The 5452-nt window shown below is 47.2% G+C and overlaps 1 pseudogene; it reads right to left on the bottom strand.

The window, feature by feature from the left end:
• LOC102876256 overlaps positions 1-3723 on the bottom strand; it is a 7542-nt pseudogene extending 3819 nt beyond the window's left edge.
• Positions 3724-5452: the final 1729 nt, after the last annotated feature.

A 5452-nucleotide genomic window follows, 5' to 3' on the forward strand; every position in this document is an offset into this window, starting at 1 on the left:
CCCCCACAGCTGCCATCCTGGCTCCAAGAATTCTCTCCAGAACAAGTCCACCTTGCAGCAGTGTGGTGGCTTCACTGTACCAGTCTTGAAGAGGGCAGGTGCCCAGCATCCATCCTGGATGATGAAAGGATCAGTTATCAGAAACTCAGTTTCTGGTAAAGTACAGTTAACCCCACCCCACCCGCTTGAGTGGTTTTTTTAAACAAACAAATAAACAAATAAACAAACAACCCTCACCTGTGGTAAATCCCACCCTGATTGATCAACTGCCATAAAATGGAATTCTTCTTCCTTGTAAGGGCACAAGGGATTGATTTTTCCTCATTCTTGTATCTGAAGTAACCTATAAGATTCAAATAGGTTTCCAAACTGTTACCCTGAGCTATGGCTAGCCAATTGAAGGTGGACAAACACCCAAACTACTGTGGATGGCCAATCATGGCGTGTATGGTTGCGTAGGGGAGTAGCAAAAGTATAAAAGGAGGGGCAGACATCAATTTGGGGCTCTTGGGTTGATGCTGCTGTGTCATCGCGGGAGCCCAGGTTCGAACAAACTTTGTTAATTTGGCTAATTGGCTAGGTGATCTTTCTGGGGACTCGCTCCATTACAAGTGAGGGAATCTATTGGTTCCAGCTGTGGAAGCCTCATGGAGCTGCAGGGGCTGTGCGGTGCAGCGTGGGCTCTGCGGGAGGGGGTTGGGAGCCACGAGACTCACCCATTCCTCCTTGGGAATCCCCGAATTCCTGTTGTTGAGCCTCGATCTTCACTGAGGGCCAGTCATCAACTGTTTAAGTGTTCAATTATCAATAAGCTGAAGTCTGTGGAAGGCCGTAATGGCCCTGCTTTAAGTGGTTTGCTGCTCCCGCAGCTCACCACGCTGTCTCTGCCTCCACTGCCACCTTAGATCCTCAAAGGTGGGTTTTTAAAAAAATTTTATTTCTTTTTTATTCAGCAGCTCATTGCCCGACGGACTAGGCCACCAGGGCTCTGGTCACTATACACTACAGCAGGAAAGTGGGCATTCTCCTCGTGGACTTCACTGCCTCTGGAAACCTGCTGGAGGATCAGCTCCGGGTCCGTTCACAGTACTAGCAAAGCTAGATGAAAAGCAACTTTTTATAAAGGTAAGAGGGCCGGAGTCAACCTTGGTGGGAGCGGGAAGTAGGGGATACGATGCTGTAAAATCGTAACAGTGTTTATCATGCACCGTAAATTCTCAAGCAGCCCTGTTGGCACACTGGATTAAGCATTGGACTGCTAATTAAATAGGTCTGAGGTTTGAAATTCAGCAGCTGCTCAGCAGTAGAAGCTGAGACAGTTTGCTTTCCTAAAGATTTACAGACTTGGAAACCTGAGGGGACAGTTAGTACTACTCTGTCCTACAGGATTGTTTTTGAGAAAGAATCGATTCGATGGCAGTGAGTTTATTTTTGGTTTTGACATTCCTAAGAGAGCTCTGGCAGTCTAGTAGGTAAAGAGGTGCACTGCCAAACCAAAGGTAGGCTGTTCAAACCCAACTACTGCTTCAAGGAAGAAAGATGGCCCATCTCCTCCTGTGAGCTTTTTTTGTAATTCTAGAAAGCAATTACTGTATTAGTAAGTGATGAAACTGAGGTGGAATTAGATTAAGTAATCTGTTTACTTGAGATTGTACACAGCTTTAGTTTGCTTGGCTCCATAGTCAACAGTCTTGGCACCAGCAGCCAGGAAATTAAAAGGCACATTGCCATGGGAAGGTCTGCTGTTAGGGACCTCTCCAAAGTGCTGAAGAGCAATGGTGTCTCTCTGGAGACTAAGGTGCGTCTGATACAGGCCATGGTCTTAGCAATCACTTGTTATGCATCAGAGAGTTGGACAATGACCAAGGAGGATAGAAGAATTGATGCCTTTGAGCTGTGGTGCTGGAGAAGAGTATTGAGAATACCATGGACTGCTAGGAAAACAAACAGATTTGTCCTGGAAAGGGTTAAACCGGGTGGCTCCTTGGAGGCAAGGATTCTGAGGCTCCGTCTAACTTACTTTGGACATGTTGTGAGGAGAGACCGGTCCTTAGAGAGGGACATCATGCTTGGGAGGGTGGAGGGACAGCGCAGGAGAGGAAGGCCCTCTATGAGGTGGATTGATTCAGTGACTGGGATAATTGGGATGGGAGTGTCAGAGACAGTGCGATTGGCACAAGACAGAGCGGAGTTTAGGGCTGTTGTACATAGGGTCGCTATGAGTCGCAGGCGACTCGACGGCACATAACAACAACAACAACAACAAGATTATCTGGCGATCAGGAAGCTAAAGTGAGGCTTGAACCAGAGCAAGTCTTTCTGCCACCAGCCCTTATGCTGTCTGGACCCCTTGGGACCCCTAGAGTAGCCAGGCCCCAGAAGAGGGGGCCTTTCTCTCACTATCTGATCAGGCCCAGGATTCAAAGTTGCAAGGAAGGACGGGTTTATAGAGTGGAAGTTCTTTATTTTGTGTCCACCCCCCAATTAGCGTCTTCTAGGAACTGGAGAGTCATGCTTTTGTCGTCAGGATGTTCCAGAATCCTGGGGTCTGAGTGCTATTTCCCCTCCCAATCTGGCCCTGAGAAGCCTTGGAGAGCTTCTCCTCTCTGGGAGTCGGTCCAGGGCCTCAGCCTACTGGCCTGAGGCTCCCATCTGGGTTTAATTTCCACCAGCCCTAATGCTCTCAAATCCCCCAGCTGAGACACCAGGCCCGGGTACAGCCTGCAGAGCTCATTCATGTGAAGAAGTGGTCTGGTGACCATGGTGGGAGGGAGGAAGCCCCCTCGCCGCCCACCCCCAAACCTGGGCTCCCTGCCACTGTCACACAGCTTTCAGGATGGGGGGGGGGAAGTTCTCATCTAAACTGAGACCAATGGTATTTCTTGGTCACAAGGCCTCAGCTGTGCCTCTGGGCGATTCTTGGTGACACCAGGTCTTTAAACAGGACTGGGCTGCTGTGAACTATATACTTCACTGGATACTTTACTCCATTAGTGTGGCCTGGGGGTCAGAAGCCCATGACGGCATCTCCCACCTCCACCTTTGCTGCCTGGAAGTCTTATCTCCTCTTCCAGTCCTCTGACTGAGACACCTGTCTCAGTTCACCTGGCCAGTTTCTTGCTTCAGTTGCTCCTCTGTGTTAGCCAGCCCAGCATTCTGGAGCCAGGAATGTGCTCTGCTCCTCTCCTCTCGCTTGTGATTACCTGTGTACACACACACACACACACACACACACACACTCAACCCATGTCCCTGAAATAATCCACACACACACACCCATACACTTAACACACAGTCACTCCCTACACAACACACACACCCCTCAACCCAAGTCCTTGGAGAAATCCGCACACTCACACCCACACACTTAGACACAGTCACTCCCTACACAACACATACACCTCAATCTATAACAAATAACAACACTCCCTCTCCTCCCTCCACCTCCAACAGACTGGCATACATACATATGAATGAACTCCTCAAGGTCTGAAAGCCAGCTGTGTCTCCAACACTGACCTTCTTCAAGGGTTGACCACACAGGAAACCTGGAGGGAGGGCTGGTCTGCAGACAGACAGGACATTGGTCTTCCTATTCTCCCTTGCCAACAAGCCCTCTCCCCGGCCTCCCCTCCATGTGAGCCACCCCTAATCTAGATGTGGCAGTGTGGGGCGCCCTCGTGTGGGCTATAGCGGTCCTGCAGGCTCACCTTCAGGCTCCATGGCTCAGCCTTCTTCATCTCCCCACCCCCACCCCAGAGCCCTCAGGCCTCCATGATGCCAAGGTCATCTCACAGCCACTCTAATTATTTCCACTGGTGTCCCTCAGCTTAGAGTCCCTTACATCTTTTTCTCTGAACGATTTTTCACATATGTTTAAAAGTATCATATCTTGAGCAGATAAACGAATACATTTCACAAAATGTTAGTAGTAAAACCTAGCACCCATGAACCTGCTACCAAACATGAGAAGATGACATAATAACCTACATGCCCTTTACATTCCACTCCAGTCTCCCGCAGCCAGAGGTAATTACTGAACAATTAGGTCAAGGGACTAATAATGGACCATGTGACCATGTGAACCTTAATTTCCTCTACCCTGAAACCAGAAGAACTAGATGGTCCCCAGCTGCCAACGCTGACCTTTCTAAAAGGGATCACAGTTGAAAGTCGTGGATAGAGTGGGTGGGAAATGTGGAACAAAACTAAAAAATAAAAGGGCCAGATCAGGCTTTCTGTCCCAACAGAGACCGGTAAACCCCCAAGACTTTAGTCACTCTTTGGACCTGAAACACATTCACCCCATGGCTCAACTTTCAGCTAAACAATAGACAGAATATCTGGTGGCCTAAACAATAGACAGTTGTGCTGCTAATGCAAAGACTTCTCCTCTCAAGTAGAGTAAATCTACCAACAGCTCCTGGGATAAAAGAGAGGCAATCTCCTCCTGCGCTGTTCAAGTCTCAGAGACCCACTGGACTGACTGGATGTCAGCTAGGAGTCAGCTGGAGTGGCAGTTGGATAAGGTGACCAATACATAATATCAGGAAGGCACTTACCTCTTACAATGGCCAGTCATATAAACACAGAAGAACAGCATTTGTCCATGGATAAGGCCCTGAAGTCAGGAAGAGGTAGGATAGAAAGAATAATAGAAAAGAGAATTACTGAGAAAAAGTGGGGAAAGTGTGATTATGTTGCAGGTATTGTAATTAACAAAATAAACCAAAATATATGTGAATGGCTGGATGGCAAATCAATTTGGTTTGAAGACTTCCACTCAAATTAGCACACACACACATACACACACACACACACACACACACACACACACAAAAAGAAGTAACTATTGGCCTATATTTTGCATCTGTTACTCTCTTTAAAAAAAAAAACCAAAAACACAAACCCAACAATTTCATCTTAATGAAATGATTTTTCCAAATTATATATTTGTGTGAATTTGCTTGGTTTTGCACTTGGTAGAAATGATGTGTGTGATCGAGCTTCCTGGAGCTCTTCCAGGCAGCACTATTTCCGAGTCCACGATGTTGTGACATGTGATCACTGCTCATTGTTTTCAATGCCATCTGATACTTGCATTTCATAGTAATGGTGCCAGTTTTTGAGGGAGCTAACTTATAAGGCTGCTAGCAAAATGGTCGGCAGCTACAATGTACTAGATGTTCCATAGTAGAAAGATGGGCAGTCTCCTCTGGTGAAAGTTTACAGCCTCTGAAACCCCATGAAAGAGGGTCTCAAGGAGCCAAAGCTGGATCGAGGGTTATGGGTTTGGTTTGGGGTTTTGGGTGCCAATTTTTGCCTATTTTCTTTCAGGTCCAAAACTACCTGCCATAACTCTAAATATTTTATTTATTTTTCATTTCAATGAACATCTACAGAGATTTTGGAATTCCATTCATTCATTGTTGCACCCTTCTCCCGCCCCCCC

Source organism: Elephantulus edwardii, unplaced genomic scaffold (genome assembly GCF_000299155.1).
Source record: "Elephantulus edwardii isolate Elephantulus edwardi_28Jun2011 unplaced genomic scaffold, EleEdw1.0 scaffold00174, whole genome shotgun sequence".
Lineage (NCBI taxonomy): Eukaryota > Metazoa > Chordata > Mammalia > Macroscelidea > Macroscelididae > Elephantulus > Elephantulus edwardii.